Consider the following 20858-nt stretch of genomic DNA (forward strand, 5'->3'; position numbering starts at 1 on the left):
AAAGAAGCAAAAGAAATGCAACTACAGGCAGAAAGAGAAGCGAGAGAATTACAGGAAAAGAAAGAAGAGAGAGAATTTCAGTTACAACTTAGAAGGCAGGAGAAAGAGTTAGAAATTCAGGAGTTAGCCCTACGAAATGACGCTAAGTTTAGAGGGGAAGAAATAGATATAAAGAAACAGTTAGCAAGCTTTAATCCTGCTACAGCTGCTCCGCTAGTTCCCCCTTTTGATGAATCTGATGTTGACGGGTCATTTCGCGCTTTTGAGAGTATTGCTAATAGGAATAAATGGCCCAAGGATCAGTGGGTGTCTCTCCTTGTCCCTAAGCTAGTAGGAAAAGCTTATAGGGTATACAACGGCCTTAGTGATGAGGTAGAATATGAAGAGATCAAAGGTAACATTCTAGACGCCTACTCTATCACTTCTGATGGATACCGACAACAGTTCCGAAAGTATGTGAAACCAGAGTCTCACACCTATGTTGAATTCGCTAGTGAGAAACTAAGACAATTTAAGAAATGGTTAGTCGCCCTTAACATTACCACCTTTTCGGAGTTGCTCAATCTAATGGTCCTGGAAGAATGGAAGAACAAGTTACCATTTAATATTCTGAGGCATGTGGAAGAACGGGGAGAGAGTGATCTTATGTCTGCCGCTAAAGTGGCTGATGCGTTTGCTTTGTTGATGGGATCCCTGGGTAGTAGAGGTCGTGGTTCACTGTCTAATGTTAGGTCCTCCTTTGGGGAAGGTTTTGGGGCGCGGGTGGTAAGCCAACCGGATTCTCGCCAAATGCATATAATTCCCCCTGGTGTACATACTGTAAGAAGCCAGGTCACACGATCCAGAAATGTAGACACCCAAATTGCAAGGGTTCTCAACGTCAATTTTCTTTTGTGTCCCCTAGACCAAACACATTTGAGAACAAGAAACCAGTGGCCCTAGCTAACCCTGTCAACTCTCCTCTAGAACTTTATGACTCATACATGTATCAAGGTAAAGTGTCCTTGACTGATGGTAAAGACAAGGCAATAAATATCAAGGTTCTGCGTGATACAGGTGCTGCCCAATCCATCTTAAGGGAAGATGTCATCCCAAACATCAAACAGGCTTTCACTGGGAGAAGGTGATCCTTACAGGTCTCGAATCACAGCTCTCCTATCCTTTGGCTAATATTAGCTTACAGTGCCCGTTCATTTCAGGAGAGGTTGAGGTAGCCATTAAACCTGGTGAACTGCCAGTACCGGGGGTACATCTTGTACTGGGTAATGATCTTGCGGGTAACTTGGCTGTTCCAAACTTAATTGTTCTTGATTCTCCCTTAACAGAAAGTCCCACTAAGACCCTGGACGAAACATCCCTCACTTCTTCCCAGTGTGTGCAGTCACCAGGTCTCAGTCCAAGTCCCCTGCCTTTTCATCACCTCCTCCACCAATGATTGCCTCTACTGACAACTTGTATAATAACATCATTTCAAAGGAGAATTTGATTAATGCTCAGGAACAGGATCTCACTTTGGCTAAGATCAGACATGTGGCCAGTGAGACAAAGGATATGTCTAAATTGCCTTGTTTTTATTATCAGGAAGGAGTCCTGATGCGTGCCTACAGACCTCCTGAACTGAAACAACTAGACACCTGGTCAGAAACACATCAAGTTGTCATCCCTTGTCTGTAAGACCAGCCATTATAGAACTAGCTCATGATGGATTGTCAGGTCATCTAGGCATCCAAAAAACCTACAAGAAGGCTCTTCAGCATTTTTTTTGGCCAGGAATGAAAAAGGATGTGTCACACTATGTAAAAACATGTCACATATGTCAAGTTGTGGGTAAGCCTAACGAACGCCTTGTGCCAGCTCCTCTGACGCCTATTCCAGTTCAGACGGAGCCCTTCGAAAAGATCATACTAGACTGCGTAGGGCCCTTACCCAAAACCAAACGAGGGAATCAGTATTTGTTAACCCTCATGGATCCCACTACCAGGTACCCTGAAGCATTCCTCTTAAGAACATCACATCAAAGACCATTGTAAAACATCTGATACATTTTTTCACCTCGGTAGGAATTCCAAAACAAATTCAGTCTGACAAGGGTAGCAATTTCACTAGCCATTTTTTCCAACAGATAGTGAATGAGCTAAACATCGACCATGTTACCTCCTCGGCTTACCACCCCAATCCCAAGGCTGTCTGGAGCGGTTTCACCAAACATTAAAATCCATGATGAAGAAGTATTGCTTGGAGCATCAAGGAGACTGGGATGAAAGTATTTCTTTCCTTCTCTTCGCTTTAAGAGAATCTCCTCAAGATTCTTTAGGTTACTCCCTTTTGAATTACTCTATGGTAGACAGATCAGGGGGCCTCTCAAAATATTAAAGGATCAATGGTTTACTCAAAATACTCCTTCAAGCCCCAGTGTGTCTGACTACATCAGTAACCTTAAGAATAAAATCAGTGAAGTCAGATCTTTGCTAAATCAAACTTCCTCAAATCTCAAACTAAAATGCAACAGAATTCTCTTCCCAAATCTGTCATGAGAAGTTTCAAACCAGGAGACAAGGTTTTACTTTTTCTCCCACTCCAGGCAATGCTCTTCACAGTAAGTTCATGGGACCTTATGTTGTGGCTCAAAAACTAAGTCCATTAAATTATGTGGTCCACACTCCTGACCGTCGTAAGGATTCCCAACTTGTTCATATTAATCTAATGAAACCTTACCACTCCAGAGAACCAGAGGACGACTTGTCTCGCGCTGTACCTGTATGTCTGATAGGAAAGGAGTCTGGTCCTGTGCCCCCCGAGGAAGAGTCCGACATCGAATTCCTCTTCTCGTCACCTAAAGGACGCCCCTCAAACAGCCAAATCATGTCCAACCTGGATGAGGTGTTTGTTTCCTTAACACCTTCACAACAGTCTGATCTTAAAAGTTATTGCTAGACTTTTCTGAAATCACAGGTGACCTTCCAGGAGTTTGTAATACTATCCAACATGACATAAGATTAACATCTAAAGACATCAAGCCTATAAGACAACCAGCCTATCGCATTTCACCCATTAAAAGAGACTTGATGAAAAAAGAGGTAGACTATCTGCTCTGTCATCACCTTGCAGAACCTAGTATATCTCCTTGGGCTTCTCCCTGCCTGTTAACAACTAAGCCAGATGGTAGTAGTCGATTTTGCACCGACTACCGGAAATTAAATAAAGTGACGGTGCCAGACTCCTACCCATTGCCCTTGATAGAGGACCTTATAGATAGTATAGGAGTAGCCAAATTTGTAACCACTATAGACTTGCTTAAAGGTTACTACCAGATTCCCCTCTCGGACGAGGCCCAAATAATATCCGCCTTCATCACTCCCTTCGGACAATACCAATACCAAGTGATGCCCTTTTGCGTGTCTAATGCTCCCGCCACCTTCCAGAGGGCTATAAATTACATAACTCAGGACTTGGAGGGCAACATCTACTTCACCGACCTGTTCCTGGGCGGCACCTTCCTCACCTACGGCACAGAGGTCATCAACTTCCCTGACATGGACCCCGAGAAGCGCATCGATCCCATGACACGCATCTTCCCCAGAGTCACCAAGTGCACCTTCAGGAAGTTCGGCCCTTCGGGAACCATCGAGACCCACGACACCAGGTGTGTGCTGGCGGTTAACATCATCAACGAGAAGATCTACATTTTCATCTGGTTCTGGCTGGGTTCTCTCACCACCATCACCGCTGTCTGGCTCGTGTATCGCCTCCTCGTCATCGTCTCCTCCGATGTGCGCTTCAAGCTTCTGCAGGTTCTTCCTTTGCGAGGTGCTGTGTCTGGTGGGGGGGGTGGACAACATCATCGCCGACGCCTTATCAAGATCTCCGTCTCACCTCCTTCATGAGCCCATTACGGAGGTCTTAGGGGGGAGGAAATGTTACGGCCCGCCCGTAACATGCATTACTACCATCACCTCCTCCGCTTGTTACCTCGTTCGCCACCTCTCCGCCTCCCCTTCCACGTCACCGTCTCGTGAACCTTCCACGCCACCGTCTCGTGAACCTTCCACGTCACCGTTTCATGAAGCCCGGCTACTGTCCCGAAGTTGGATTCACGCGGCCCTTTCGACTCAACCGAAAGTGTTGAGCCAGCTCTTGGTTTTCTGGATTGGCAGTTGAGATCCAAGCCTCAACCAGTGAACACAACGCCTCTTGGTTCTGCCGTGGGATCAACCATCACCCAGCATTTCACCACTGCGACACCGCATAAGTATCACTTCCCCTCGTCCGTGTTTTCCACATTGCCTCTATATAGGATTAGGATTATCGTTAGGTATTAAGTTGGGTTCTTTATTGTTGTATTTATTACTGTGTTATATGTATATGTGTATGTCATTTTCCTGTGTTTCATGTTATATATCTGTGTTTCATGTTTCTTGTTATATATGTGTCAATTTCATTATGGGTTATTAAAGTAGCTTTTAAAGTGACCCCTTTTACATTTCCTCACCAGTTGAACCTATTGTTCACCGGCTCAGTGTTTTTTTGCATATTGTTATTGTTCACCGGCTCTCCGATGCCAATCTTACCAGTTTAACCGGTGAACGTAACATCTAGAGTAGAAACTCAATAAATTTGTCACACATGACCGACCTTTTCTAAAACCAAATTGGCTATTTGATAATATTTTGTTGTCTTCAAGAAACTCAATCTATTGCTTCTTTATTACTTTTTCACACATCTTGCATATTACACTAGTTAGTGATACCGGTCTGTAATTTAAAGGTTCTTCCTTCCTTCCGCTCTTATATATGGGAACCACCTCAGCTCTTTTCCACTCCACTGGCACTGTTCCATTTTCTATTGAGCATTTTATGATGTTGTATATTGGACTTGCTAGTTCTTCCCTACATTCTTTCAGTATTCTGCCTGAGACTTCATCCGGTCCCATTGCCTTTTCCTCATCCAATTCCGTCATCAACTTTTTATTTCAAGCTTGGTTACTTTAATCTCTTTCATATAGACAGTCTCTATTACCCTGTGGTCTTTCAAATTTGGATTCCTTAGTAAAGACCTCACGAAATTTACTATTTAACAGTTCTGCCATACTTTTGGGTCTTCCACCATTCCGTTTTCTCCTTTTAACCTTTCTATTGTTTCTTTTTGTCTTACTTTTCCATTTATGAATCTGTTGAACAATTTTGGTTGTTCCTTACATTTTTCGACAATGTCCTTTTCATAGTTTTTTTCTTCTTCCTTTCTCACCTTAGCATATTCATTTCTTGCTGTTTTGAAGTTTTCCTTATTTTCTGGATTTGTGTGTGTGTGTGTGTGTGTGTGTGTGTGTGTGTGTGTGTGTGTGTGTGTGTGTGTGTGTGTTTACTGTTTGATCTGCTGCAGTCTCTGACGAGACAGCCAGACGTTACCCTACGGAACGAGCTCAGAGCTCATTGTTTCCGATCTTGGGATAGGTCTGAGACCAGGCACACACCACACACCGGGACAACAAGGTCACAACTCCTCGATTTACATCCCGTACCTACTCACTGCTAGGTGAACAGGGGCTACACGTGAAAGGAGACACACCCAAATATCTCCATCCGGCCAATCGAACCCCGGTCATCTGGCTTTGAGCCAGCGCTCTAACCACTGAGCTACCGTGTGTGTGTGTGTGTGTGTGTGTGTGTGTGTGTGTGTGTGTGTGTGTGTGTGTGTGTTCACCTAGTTGTAATTTTACAGGGCCTTGATATCATACTCGTGTGGCCCCGTCTCCATATCTACACCCATCCAACTTTCCTTTAAAACTCTGCACACTCCTCGCTGATACCACCTCCTCGCTCAAACTATTCCACACCTCCACACATCTCTGGGAAACTATATTTCTTCACATCCCGCAAGCATATTCCCTTGGCTATCTTTTTACTACGCGATCTCGTAGTTCTATTTAAATTTTCCTCTCTCAACATTATTTGCTCATTATCCATTTCTTCCAAACCGCTCAACAGTTTATAAACCTGTATTAAATCTCCTCTTTCTCTTCTTTGTTCCAAGGTAAGCAAATTTCTTTTAATCTCCTCATAGGTCATTTCTGCCAATTCCGGAACCATTTTTGTTGCCATTCTCTGCAATCTCTCCAACTTCCTTATATGCTTCTTTTTATAAGGGGACCAAACTATCCCAGCATATTCCAATCTTGGTCTAATTAAAGTACTAATTAATTTCTTCATCATATATTTATCCATATAATGAAAGGCTAATCCAATATTTTTAATCAAATTATATGTTTCTCCAAACATCTTGTCAATATGAGCCTCAAATTGCCCATGGTCTTGTATTATCACTCCCAAATCCTTTTCCTTTTCCACCTTTTTCAACACTACTCCTTCACCCATCTTATATGACCCTCTTGGCCGTCTTCCACTCTTCCCCCATCTCCATTACATGACTTTTGCTCAGATTAAATTCCATCTTCCACCTCTTGCTCCACTCCCAAATCCTATCTAGATCTGCCTGTAAAATTTCACAATCTTCTTCACTCTTCACACACCTACACAATTTCGCATCATCCGCAAACAAATTAATATAACTGTTTACTCCCTCTGGCATATCATTAATATAGACAAGGAAAAGTATTGGGGCCAGCACTGAACCTTGTGGGACTCCACTCTCCACCACCAACCAGTTCGACTTTGCATCCCTTATTACCGTTCTCATCTCTCTCCATCTCAAATAGTTTTCCATCCATTTTAACAATTTTGTCTTCAGTCCTTCATAAATCTCTAATTTCCATAGCAGTCTCATGTGAGGTACCTTGTCAAAAGCTTTTTTTAAATCCAAATATACACAGTCCATCCATCCCTCTCTCTCTTGTATTGTGTCAACCACTCACGAATAAAAGCTCAGTAGATTTGTTACACATGACCTCTCTTTCCTAAAGCCAAATTGATGATCCGATAATAACTTATGATCCTCCAAGAACCGTATCCAATATTTCTTTATCACCCTCTCACAAATCTTACCGACCACACTTGTTAAAGACACAGGTCTTTAACAGGTTAAGAGGATCTTCCCTACTGCCTCCCTTATAAATGGGCACCACTTCAGCTCTTTTCCACTCCACCGGTACTTCCCCGGTTTCTAATGAGCACCTTATAATATCATATAATGGATCTATCAATTCTTCTCTACATTCCTTCAATAATTTGCCTGAAACTTCATCTGGTCCCATCGCTTTATCATCATTAAGTTTCTCCAACATTTTACATAACTCCTTTTTAGGTATCTTAATGTCATCCATGTGTACATTTCCTTCTACATTTTGAGATTTTACAAACATTGTTTCTTCAGTAAATACTTGATGAAACCTATTATTTAGCAATTCCGCGATATTCTTAGGGTCATCTACTATTCCTTGTTCTCCTTTTAATCTTTCAATGGACTCTCTCTTTTTAAGTTTACCATTTATGAACCTGTAAAACAATTTTGGATGTTCCTTACTCTTGTCTACAATATCTTTTTCAAATTTTCTTTCCTCCTCCCTCCTTACCCTCACATACTCATTTCTCGCCTTTCTATAATTCTCCTGATTTAGTATATTCCTGTTCTTTTTCCATCTTTTCCAAGCCACATCACTCTTTTTCTTTAGCCTTAACACAAGTTGCATTAAACCAATCCTTTCTTCCTCTCTCGGTTTATACTTTGGTACAAATTTCACAACTACTTCTTTATAATATTTCATAAAAATCTCATATTTCTTTTGCACTTCTCTGATTTGTAACAGCTCCTCCCAATCTAATGTTCTAAAATAATTTTTCAAATTTTCTATGTCCATCTTTCTATAATTCAATCTACCACTCCTGTATGTCTCATCTCTCCTTCGCTGTGTTATTGCCATCTGCATTTCCATAACCACAGGATCACTCTTCACCAATGGACATTTATACTGTATATCCCCACATAGGTACACTTCTCGTGTTAACACCAAATCCAGTCTAGCCGGTTCATCATCTCCTCTATATCTAGTATTTTCTTTCACCCTCTGTTCCATCATATTTTTCATCATTAGATTAAAGAATCTCTCTCCCCATGCTTTCTCTCCAACATCACTTACTAGATTTTCCCAATCCACTTCTTTACAATTAAAATCTCCTACTAGTATCACCTTTCTTTTTTCAGTTAATACACTTTCCAAACTGTGTAAAGTATCCTTGATCATATTGTCGTATTCCCTTAATGTCCAAGAATTTGTTTTAGGAGGTACATAGATCACCATGATTATTATTTTTTTTTCATCACTTTTTAACCTTATGCTTATCACTTCTGCGTTGTTCTTCTCATACCAAACCTCATCCACATTTATCTCCTTCTTCGTCATAATCATAACTCCTCCTCCACCTTTACCCTCTCTATCCTTTCTCCATATGTTATATTTATTATCCAAATTTACCTTTTTTTTTATGTAATTTTGTCTGTCAAACACACTATATCAGGCTTCTCCACCATCACATAGTCTTGCAATTCTAATCTACTTAACAGTATTCCATCTATATTAGTATACATTACTGTCCACCTACTGCTCCCTTTAGGGGTTCCTCTGCATTCCTTCTTTCCACATACCATTTTCTGACTCTCTCTCCTATAACTCTCCCAAAAAAACTTTTCCTTTTCCTTGTTAGACTATTCATCATTTTTCCTTCTCGCCTCTTCCAACAATTCCTTATATCTTCTCTTCTCTTCCTCATTTCTATTTTTTCTTACGTACACCTCTTTACAACCTGCACCTGTACAACTCGCCAGACAACATGATGGTGGTGGTGGTGGTGGATTCAGTGTCACAGCACCACCTCTTCCCACGTTGGCTTGCTAACTTCTCCCTCAGTGTGATGGTTGTGACTCATCTGATGGACATGTCTCCTGCTGTGCTCTGTCCCATCCAGGTGGTGCCAGGTGAGTCTTCAAGTTTTCGTGCCTCCCAGTTCACATGTCTTTAATACAGTAACAGTACTTAGTATCCACATTGCATATTCTTTCCCTTCAATATTCATTACATCCTTATCTTACATTCCTTCAGTTCTAATCTCAAACATCTATTCCACCCTGTTTTTCAGTTTGCAATCCTCCATTCCCTTTACTCAGTCACCTGTCCCATCTGTTCCCTAGCCAGCAGCATTCGTCCCTGCTCACATTCACCACCTGGTTGGGTTGGGCTGTGTTGAAGTAGTGTAGGCCGTCTTGAATTGGGTTAGATTAAATTAGGTTGATTTTGGGGTTGCGGTGTGTTTGGGTCTGGTTAGGTGGAGTTAGGCTGGGTTGGGCTAAAGCAGGGTTCACAGGAAGATTTACAGGGTTACTTAGATGGCTGTCCTTATGATATCTTTTGCAGCACCATTGCATATTGAGTGAGTGTGAGTCACAAATTAATATTGTGTTTGATGTTAGATTACTGTGGGTTTGAGTTGATGGTCTTATAACTCAGGGGGTTCTTAATGAGAGAAAAAGGTTGAGAATCCCTGGATTAGAGGGCTAGGGTTGGGTTGGGTTGGGTTGGTGGTGTTAAGTTTGGTCATGTTGGGTCGGGTTTTTAGTGCTGGTTTTGGTTTGGCCCGTTGGATTGAGTTGGGTTGGGTTAGGTTAGAGCAGGGGCTCTCAGTTTAGGATCTGCAAATCTTCAGAGGTTCACAAGAAGTTTCCAGGGGTACTTAGATGGCTGACCTAATATTATCTTTTGCAGCACCATTGCATATTGAGTTAGTGTCAGTCACTAAACTAACATTGTTTGGTGCCAGATTACTGTGGGTTCTGATAGATGGCCTTGTAACTCAGGGTTCTTAACAACAAAAAGGTTGACAGTGGCTGGGTTAGAAGAAGTTTGGTGTTTGATTGAATGTTCTTAGTTTTTTCTTTTTTCTTTTTTTTTTCTTTACTGGAGTATTGTTTGTAGATTTGTGTTTTTATCTTTACAGACCTGAATGAGTTATGAATCTTTCTCTCTGCTCAAATGTTCATCCTTTTCGTTTTTCCAAGGCTTATTTTGTGTTTCCATCACTGCTATTTGGTCTCTCTTTCTGAGTGAAGTGTGAATTTGTAATGAAGGTACCTGGCACAGTACATGGTACATACCAGCTCTTCATGCTCTCCAGTCCTCCAGGTCTTATTCTGTATTTCCACCATTGCTTTTTCATTCTTTTTCTTCTTTGTGGAGTTTGAATGGTTAATAGGGCCAGTCCGTCACTCCAGAGCAGAGGTTCTCAAACGTTATTGGTTAGTGGTGCACAAGTTTGTTTCTCAGTGTGGTGCTTGTTTACCTCCAATGAAAGTTGCAATTTGAGACCCACTGCTCAGGAAGTGTCCAGAGAAGGACAAAGAGATAATAGAAGGAAGATGCAGGAAATAGATATAATTGGAGGCTCACACTTTATAGGAAACAGCCAAAAGAAGAAGAGAAGCAAGTATGATGCAGGTCACACAGCAGTGTGCCTCAGTGCCTCACCATGGCCTGCATCTGTGCCTGCTGCTGCTGCTGCTACTGCTGCATCATGAGCAAGGACTGTAGCTCAGACTCCTTGCTGCCGCTGTATCTGGTGCTGCTGCTGTACCCGTCACCCTAAGCTGCTGTGGTCCAGACTTGCCGGGAGGAATGCTGTTAGTATTTGGACAGGACAGCAGGATTCATGGTAGGATACAAAAGAGTGCCTGTTAATTTCTTCAGCACTGCAGAATCACAGCATCATTATTTCAGGCAGAACAGCAGCATTTTCAGTATTTCAGGCATTACACCACCAGCAGCAGCAACAACATAACAGCACTATTAATTTAGACATTACACCATCACAAGTAGAACAGCATCACAGCATTGTTAAGATTGATGGTGTGATGGTGTTAGACATCAGATAATGATGGTGTGATAGTGTTAGACCTGAGAATATGAAGTAGATGGATACATTATGTATTTACACCAGAGAATTGGTAGGATAGGTGGAGGAGTAGTTATTTATGTAAAAAAATCCTTCATTTCCAGTCAGGTTAATGGTATTAAGGTAGAAAACAGAGTAGAGTCCTTATGGCTGGATGTTAGAGTAAACAAAAGTAAGGTTATTAGAGTAGGAGCTTTTTATAGGCCACCTAACCAGTCAGCAGATGTAGACAACCTTATGGTAGATGAGATAAATAAGGGGTGTACTAGTCAGACAATTATCTTAGGGGATTTTAATCTTAAGTCAGTAAACTGGGAGAGGATGGTAGGAGATGCTAGTGAAAATAAGTTTATGGGAAGTTTTCAGGATAACTATTTAGTGCAGATGGTAGATAAACCTACTAGGGGGAGGAAGGTTTTAGACATAGTACTAACAAATATTGAGCATTGTTTAAAGGAAGTTGAGGTAGGAGAGACTTTAGCAAACAGTGACCATCATATAATTAGATAATTAAATTTATCATTAATTCCAGTAGGGATAATATAGTGAATAAGACTAGAGTCCCAAACTATCAGAAAGGCAATTATGGTAGGTTACGTCAGTTATTAGGAGAGGTAAACTGGGAAGATAGTTTTGGAAATAAAACTGCACAGGAGATGTGGGATATTTTTAAGGTTGTAGTAAAGGGTATAGTGGTGCAGTGTATCCCTTACAAAGATATAAGGCAGAGAAACAGGAAGCCATTATGGTGGACTCATGAGATAGGTAGCCAGATCAGAGAGAAGAAGAGGGCATACAGAGAGTTGCAGAAAAGTGGGAAGATGTAGATTTGATTAGGTACAGACAGGTCAGAGATGATTTGAGTAAGGTTATAAAAAAGTAAAAGGCAGGCAGAGATAAAACTAGCTAAAGCTGGGAGTAAAGATCCCAAAAAAATATATAGTTATTACAAGGTCAGTGATAAAAGAAATAAGGATAGGATTGGACCACTCAGAAAAGATGGTGTAGTAGTGGATCAAAATGAAGACATAGTAGAATTATTGAATGAACAATTTTCTTCAGTATTTACTAGGGAAAGAATAGGAAATCCTGTTACAAACAGTGCGACGAGTAGTTTAAGAGCTTTAGAAAATATTGATATAAAACCGGGAATTATTAGGAAATTTATTCTTGAACTAGACGATAGGAAAGCCAGTGGTCCTGATGAGCTACATGCCAGAGTACTTAGGGAGGGTGTAGACAGTATTTCTGAAGCACTTAAGTTAATCTTTGAAAGATCACTTAGGTTTGTTGAGATACCTCAGGACTGGAAGTTAGCTAATGTTACTCCAATATTTAAAAAAGGTAGGAAGGATGATGCGAATAATTATAGACCGATCAGTTTAACTAGTATAGTATGTAAGATACTAGAGAAAATCATTAAGGATAGTATTTGGGAGCATTTAAATGAGAATAGATTAATTAGAGATACCCAACATGGCTTTAGATCAGGGAGGTCCTGTCTTACAAATTTGCTCGATATCTTAGGATATATTACCAAGGAGTTAGATGATGGAAATAGCATAGATGTTATATATCTAGATTTTAGCAAGGCGTTTGATAAGGTACCGCATAGGAGGCTAGTGTACAAATTGAGACTACATGGGATAGGGGGTAGGTTAGTTGATTTGATTAGTGAATGGCTTTCTGATAGGAAACAGAGAGTAGTATTAAATGGGGCAATGTCTGAGTGGAAGGAAGTGGTTAGTGGGTACCCCAAGGATCAGTGCTAGGACCTCTTCTTTTCTTGGTGTACATTAACGATTTAGATATAGGAATTAGTAGCAAAGTATCAAAGTTTGCAGATGATACTAAGATAGCATGTGCAGTACAGGGTGAAAAGGACAATTACAGAATACAACGAGACCTGGACAGGCTGATAGCATGGGCAGACAGGTGGCAGATGGAGTTTAATTCTAATAAGTGTCAGGTTATGCATTTAGGTAAAGACAACACAAACTTTAACTATGAGATGGAGGGATGTTGGCTAGAGGCAGTAGAGGAAGGAAAGGATTTAGGAGTAGTGATAGACAGGACTATGAAATTTTCAAAGCAATGTTTAGAAGCAAGAAATAGGGCAAATAGGATCCTGGGTTTTATAAATAGAAATGTTAGTTATAAAAGTAAGGAAGTGGTGCGTAGCTTATATAATTCCTATGTTAGGCCCCATTTAGAGTATTGCATACAGGCCTGGTCACCCCACTATAGGCAGGATATCAACATGTTAGAAGCAGTTCAGAGAAGAGCAACTAGGATGATACCAGCATTAAAGCGCCTGGAGTATAGAGATAGATTAAAGGAATTAAACATGTTTTCATTTGAGAGGAGATGTATAAGAGGGGATATGATAGAGTTATTGAAAATGTTCTCAGATACAAACTACATAGATGTGAGATCTTTCTTTACCTTAGAGGAGGGAAATAGGACTAGAAATCATGGCAGGAAGATTAGAAAGCAAGGCTGCAGGTTAGATATAAGAAAATATTTCTTTAGTCATTGAGTGGTAGACTTCTGGAATGCATTGCCAGAGACGGTTGTAAATAGCACTAGTTTGACAATGTTTAAAAACAGATTAGATAAGCACTTAAATTTATTATTTATAATTATGTATAGCACTGTATGATAGTTTTTATAAGAAATTTACTATAGTTAAATAAGACATGATCTCCATGTATGGGGACCACAAATTATAGAGGATTTCGCTGCAGGACTTAGCCCTGTTAATGGGCCAAATATTTAGAATTAGTATATAATGTATTGTGTACTTGTAAGTGTATCTTTAAGTACTGATGACGAGGTCGCTGTGCGACGGATACAGGATAACCTAGATGGGCCCTGGTGGCCCTTTGTTATCCTATTATTTATGTTTTGTTATGTTATGTATGAGATAATGATGGTGTGATGGTGTTAGACCTGAGATAATGATTGTGTGATGGTGTTAGACCTGAGATAATGATGGTGTGATAGTGTTAGACCTGAGATAATGATGGTGTGATGGTGTTAGACCTGAGATAATGATGGTGTGATGGTGTTAGACCTGAGATAATGATGGTGTGATGGTGTTAGATGTAAAAATGGTGATGTTAAGTCTAAGATAAAGATGTTGAGATGCTGACTAAGAACAACCAAACAGCATCACTGTAACACTGTCAGCACACCACAGCACCACAACACCATCACTGCCACAGACAGCACAGTGTCTTCATCTGGCATCATCACCACACAGCATTACATCTCTTCTCACATCACCACACATCACAGTTTGCCCCAGCACGTCACCACCACCACCACCACCTTCACCACACACCACGCACCACCAGTCACACCATCATTTCTTCGCATCACCACCACCACCACCACAGTGATACTCTCAAGACATGACAGTCACCACCATGACACATCCATATCAAATTTACAGGTACAATTAGTTGCCAGTACTTTGCTCACCTAACTTAATAACCTCTCCAGTGCCTTGACACATTTTCATATTTATTCTAGCTACTATTTGGTGATTTTATACAGCTTCAGAAACTCGTGTAGGGAGTAAAATAGTGAAGACTGTTGCTTTTAATCTGCTGACCTCCAGAGACTCTTAGTAATGTAAACAAATTGTCTGTCTAATCACATCCAAAACTCACTGTAAAACTGCGTCCCAGTACTGAAGGAGTTACAGAGCTGCTGTCAACACTCCAACAATCCTGAGTCTGTGCTTGAGTTCTTGTCAAAAGATGAAGTGTGACTCTTAGCACACAATAAAGAATTAACCTTTTCATAACCATGATACTTTTTTACTAAGAGTCTTGCATACAATTAGACCATTTGATTGACATTAAGAAGGGTCTATGGAGGTCAGAAGATTAATGGCCAGAGTCTTTCCTATTTTAATCCCTCACACGAGTTTCTGCTGCTGCATAAAGTCAGCACATAGCAGCCAGGATGAATGTGGAAATGCATTGTGGTACTGAAGGGTTAAAGTTGTCATGAAAAGTGAAGTGTGAGTCTCAGTTTGTGGCGTGTCTGACAAACTGTTGCTGAAAACCCAGCCACAGTGAAGAATTAAGGGAGAAGAGGAATATTGCATGAAGGTAACTGTAACTGACCTAATCTCTTCAGTACATGGATGTGTTTTCATATTCTTTCTGGTTACTATTTGGCAACTTTATACAGCTTCAGATAACATATGTTGGTTTTAGAATAGTGAAGACTCTGGCCATTAATCTTCTGACCTCTGTAGCCCCTTCCTAATGCAAATTAGATTGTTTATTTGTACCCAAAATTCAAGGTAAAAAGCTATCTCAGTATTGAAGGGGTTAATTCATGAGGCTTGCCACTCACTGCTGGCCTGCCTCTTCCCACATCATGCACCTGTTCAGGGTCCAGCGCAGACAGTGTTTGGTAGTTTGTCGGCATATTATTTGTTTGCTTTAGGGTGTTTTGGGAGTGTCTTGTGTTCTATTCCTGAAATTTTTTGCCATTTTTTCAAGTATTGTGATCCTTTTATATTCTTCAGTATGTATTTTTTAAACTTTTTGCTATATATATATTGTTTTGACTCATTTTCCTTATTTTATTAATTTTTTTTGTGTATGATGTTTTATGTTCCTGAATTATTGTGCCACCAACTGTTTCAGGCACAACACAAGTCGAGTTAACAAAGCAAGGAAAAAGAGCTTCACAAGAAGAAGAAGAAGAAGAAGAAGAAGAAGAAGAAGAAGAAGGCGAAAAATATGACACTGGAATGGACGTCAGTGTGTTTAGTGTCACTGGAGTTCACCATTTTCTGGTGAGTTGTGGACCAGTGTGTCAGCTGGCCTGGATGTACTCCCAAAGTGTCCATAACCAGCAAGGTGTGGGAGGTAAGGTGAAAAGCAATAGAAAACTAGAGATAGACATTGTTGGAAGAAACCACCAGGGGAAGAATTACTATAGCATATCATGATGAATATTCACTGCATAGTGTGTGTGTGTGTGTGTGTGTGTGTGTGTGTGTGTGTGTGTGTGTGTGTGTGTGAGATCTGCTGCAGTCTCTGACGAGACAGCCAGACGTTACCCTACGGAACGAGCTCAGAGCTCATTATTTCTGATCTTCGGATAGGCCTGAGACCAGGCACACACCACACACCGGGACAACAAGGTCACAACTCCTCGATTTACATCCCGTACCTACTCACTGCTAGGTGAACAGGGGCTACACGTGAAAGGAGACACACCCAAATATCTCGAACCCCGGTCCTCTGGCTTGTGAAGCCAGCGCTCTAACCACTGAGCTACCTTGTGTGTGTGTGTGTGTGTGTGTGTGTGTGTGTGTGTGTGTGTGTGTGTGTGTGTGTGTGTGTGTGTGTGTTCACCTAGTTGTAATTTTACAGGGCCTGGGTATCATACTCCTGTGGGAAACTATAAAATATGAGTTGTGTTCGCTAACTATGCGTCTCTCTCTCTCTCTCTCTCTCTCTCTCTCTCTCTCTCTCTCTCTCTCTCTCTCTCTCTCTCTCTCTCTCTCTGTTTTGCTTTCTAAAAATGTATTCTGCGTCTTTTTTTTCGTTTTCATCTCTCTGTGAAGGTTGTATGCTTGTGACACACGAGTATTATGTGAATATTTTTCCAAACCTTTTCTTTCAGTTACTGCTTATCTGAGTACTGCATCCCCTGCTTGGTACATGAAAATTGTCTTTTGTATCTGGTGCATTGCGTCTTGTGTGTGTGTGTGTGTGTGTGTGTGTGTGTGTGTGTGTGTGTGTGTGTGTGTGTGTGTGTGTGTGTGTGTGTGTGTGTGTGTGTGTGTGTGTGTGTGTGTGTGTGTGTGTGTGTGTGTGTGTGTGTGTGTGTGTGTGTGTGTGTGTGTGTGTGTGTGTGTGTGTGTGTGTGTGTGTGTGTGTGTGTGTGTGTGTGTGTGTGTGTGTGTGTGTGTGTGTGTGTGTGTGTGTGTGTGTGTGTATTTACCTAATTGTATTTACCTAATTGTAACATACGGGAAAGGAGCTATGCTCGTACTGTCCCGTCTCCATATCTACTAATGTCCAGCTTTTTCTTAAAATCATGAATATTCCTTGCGTTGACCACTTCCACGTCTAAACTATTCCATGCTTCCACCCTTCTATGAGGAAGCTATATTTTTCACATCTCTCCTATAAGTGGCCTTTTTAGTTTTTTCCCATGCCCTCTCGACACTCTTTCATTCCACATACACAGATCTTCCTTATCCATTTTTTTCCATGCCAATCATCACTCTGTATATTGCTATCAGGTCTCCCCTTTCTCTTCTGTTTTCCAGGGTCGGAAGTTGCATTCTGTTCAGTCTGTTTTCATAAGTCAAATCTCTTAAGTCAGGCACCATTTTTGTTGGAGCCCTCTGTACTTTCTCTAGTTTCCGTATGTGTTTCTTTAAGTTCGGAGCCCACTGTATTGTTGCATATTCAAGCCTTGGTCTTATCATTGCAGTAATTATTTTCTTCATCATTTCTTCATCTAAATATACGAACGCCACTCTTATGTTCCTCAATAAGTTCAATACTTCTCCAATTATTTTGTTTATATGTCTCTGTGGCGATAGGTCATTGGTAATTGTCACCCCAAGGTCTTTTTCTTCATGACTGGTTTTTATGTCTTCATTTCCTATCTTGTACATACTCCTGATTCTTCTTTCACTCTTGCCAAACTCTAATTTCTTGCATTTTGTCGTGTTGAACTCCATTTGCCATGTACAGCTCCATTTCCATATTCTGTCCAAGTCTTCCTGGAGTAGTTCGCAATCTTTGTCACATCTCACTTTTCTTAACAATTTTGCATCGACTGCAAATAGGCTCACATAACTGGACACCCCATCCACCATGTCATTTATGTAGACCGCAAACATTACTGGTGCCAACACTGATCCCTGTGGGACTCCACTCTCCACCAAGCCCCATTCTGATGGGGTGTGTGTGTGTGTGTGTGTGTGTGTGTGTGTGTGTGTGTGTGTAATTGACTGTTTGATCTGCTGCAGTCTCTGACGAGACAGCCAGACGTTACCCTACGGAACGAGCTCAGAGCTCATTATTTCCGATCTTGGGATAAGTCTGAGACCAGGCACACACCACACAGCGGGACAACAAGGTCACAACTCCTCGATTTACATCCCGTACCTACTCACTGCTAGGTGAACAGGGGCTACACGTGAAAGGAGACACACCCAAATATCTCCACCCGGCCGGGGAATCGAACCCCGGTTATCTGGCTTGTGAAGCCAGCGCTCTAACCACTGAGCTACCGGGCCGTGTGTGTGTGTGTGTGTGTGTGTGTGTGTGTGTGTGTGTGTGTGTGTGTGTGTGTGTGTGTCCCCCTCCCTCCACATTTGTCACAGGAATAGAAAAACAAATATTTTGTTAACAATTATTCCTTTTTAATTAATCCATCAATTTATTTGCAGTCCATCCCGCCATGGCGGAACTCGTGGTGGAACTCGAGGAAGGGTTTGGAAGATGCTGTGTATTGTTTTTACACCGTGTAATTCAATTGTTTGTGCCTCAGCGCTGTCGGTGTGTTTTCTGTATCAGGTCAGTGCTGGTCTGCTACTTTGTACGGATTTGTCTACTACTTTGTTCTTACAGTTGTTTTCTTCATTGGTAATATTGTATGGAACTTGTATTCAGTTTTATGAATTTATTCAATATATATGTCAACAATAACCATTGTAATATTGGAAATAAATTATATTCTATTCTATTCTATTATATTATTTTCTTTTCTATTAGATGCTATTACTCTTATCTTCTCTCCTCTCCTCTCTTCTCTTCTTCTTTTCTTTTCTTTTCTCTTTTTTTTTTCTTTTCTTTTCTCTTTTCTTTTCTTTTCTTTTCTCTTTTCTTTTCTTTTCTTTTCTCTTTTCTCTTTTCTTTTCTCTCTCTCTCTCTCTCTCTCTCTCTCTCTTTCTCTCTCTTTCTCTTTCTCTCTCTCTCTCTCTCTCTCTCTCTCTCTCTCTCTCTCTCTCTCTCTCTCTCTCTCTCTCTCTCTCTCTCTCTCTCTCTCTCTCTCTCTCTCTCTCTCTCTCTCTCTCTCTCTCTCTCTCTCTCTCTCTCTCTCTCTCTCTCTCTGTCTCTCTCTCTCATGATATTAATCCCTTTTTCTTCAGATTGCAAAGATATGGAAGAAAGTGAGAGAAGAGGAAAAGAAAGATCAAGAGAAGAAGAGGAGGACCAGAAAAGGAAGAGAAGAACTGAGATGAAAAGAAGAAAACAAAGAAAGGAAAGGAGAAAAGAAAAGAATATTATTGTATTTTTGTAAGATTCTCTCTCTCTCTCTCTCTCTCTCTCTCTCTGATCTACTTCTCATCCTCTTCCTTCTTTTTCAGGCTTTCTTCCTCTTCCTCCTCCTATTTCAGATTGTCTTCATCCTTCTCCTCTAATCTTATAATCTTTTCTTATTTTCTTTATCCTCCTTTTCTTTCTCTTCCTTCCTCCCATAATCCCATATCATTTTCCTAGTCTTTTCTTCCTCCTCCTCCAATCTTCCATTCTTCCCTATTTTCATTTCCTTCTCCTGTGTACATTTTATTGAAAGGAAGGACAACAATTGTATTTCCTTTGTATTTTATTGGTATTGTATTTATGATAGAGAGAGTACTATAGCGGGAGACTGTGGTTTGTGACTGTGGGGACGTCAACATACTGTGAATGGGGCTGTGGGTTGAGAGAGAGAGAGAGAGAGAGAGAGAGAGAGCTAGAGCGAGAGCAGGCAGACAGGTGTCTGAGCTGTAAGGCGGCTCAGGTGAGACTGCCCTGTGCCCCGCACAGTGGGGTCGAGCTAAACTAGGTACAGGAGCATATGAACCTATGAGACGCCACGTGTAAGGTTCGGACGTGGTGCCGGTGCGTGGTGTAACGACCCTTAACGACCCAACCCTAACACCCCCCCTCCATTGCAGCAAACCCCGTAAGTGCAGAAACAAAAAACAAAGAAGTGAGAGCAATGGAGGGGCGTGCTGCAATACATATAAGAAAGGGCTGACAGAACAACAAGCTAAGGGAGACCAGGGGAGGAGACGGAGGCTTGGAGATAGCGAGGGGCGCGGACCGCCCGTCGTGGCCGTGTCGGGTGAGGAGGCGGTGGTGCCCCGTCGTCGCAGGCGAGGTCTGCCCCGTGGGAGTCGCACGCAGGTGAAGCCACCGGAGGAGCGCCCGGGGAGGCAGGCCGGAGATGACGTCGGTTCCGAAGGGATGCCCGCCCACTGCCGTGTAGGCGGATGAGGTACTGGCGTGGAGCTGGCGTGTCGACCACGGTACCGAGGCGGTCCCACTTCCCCGTCTGCTGGTTCTGGATACCCACGCGATGCCCGACGGGGATAGGGTCCAAGGGACGAGTCACCCTGTCGAATCTTGTGGACATGACCTCTCCTGTGCGGGCCATGGCCCTCTCGCGTCTCCGTAGCAACCGCTCCCAGTGCTTGCTGACGCGGTAGTGCTGCGCGGCGACAGGTACGGTGTCCCGCAGCTGCCGGCCCATGAGCAGCTGAGCGGGAGAGACGCCGGTGTCCTGGAGGGGCGTGTTGAGGTACTGAAGGATGGCCGCAGCGACTGCGTCACAGTCGAGCGATCCACCCGGTCCCGTATTCCCGCGAAGCAGCCGTTTGGCAGATTTGACCGCCACCTCAGCGCGACCGTTGGATTGCGGGAAGTGAGCAGAGGAGATGCGCAGCTGCACCCGCCACGAGGAGAGGAAGGCCCGGACATCGGCGCTCACGAAGTTGGTGCCCCATCGCAAGACAAGACCTCCGGGATGCCGAATCGCCTGAACCATCTGCGGAAGATAGGAATCAAACGGGCGCTGGTAGAGGTCATGGGGAAATGCTCCACCTCCAGCCACCCGGTTAGTCGGTCTGCATACGCTGCGTACACTACCCCTGACAGGTGGAAGAAGTCGACCACTGCTTCCTGAAATGGATAGAGGGGAGGA

The 20858-nt window shown here is 42.2% G+C and overlaps 1 long non-coding RNA gene across 2 annotated transcripts; it reads left to right on the forward strand.

Annotated features, from left to right (window-relative positions):
- Positions 1–8429: 8429 nt before the first annotated feature.
- LOC123500478 lies at positions 8430–19098 on the forward strand. Of its 2 annotated transcripts, XR_006673337.1 has the most exons (5): positions 8430–8925; positions 10400–10652; positions 15563–15714; positions 18337–18463; positions 19039–19098. It is a non-coding gene; the product is annotated as an uncharacterized LOC123500478 (long non-coding RNA). The 2 variants fall into 2 exon arrangements; XR_006673338.1 differs by lacking the exon at positions 19039–19098 and having other exon boundaries at positions 18337–18603.
- The last annotated feature ends 1760 nt before the right edge of the window (positions 19099–20858 follow it).

Source organism: Portunus trituberculatus, unplaced genomic scaffold, assembly GCF_017591435.1.
Source record: "Portunus trituberculatus isolate SZX2019 unplaced genomic scaffold, ASM1759143v1 PGA_scaffold_296__1_contigs__length_72252, whole genome shotgun sequence".
NCBI lineage: Eukaryota > Metazoa > Arthropoda > Malacostraca > Decapoda > Portunidae > Portunus > Portunus trituberculatus.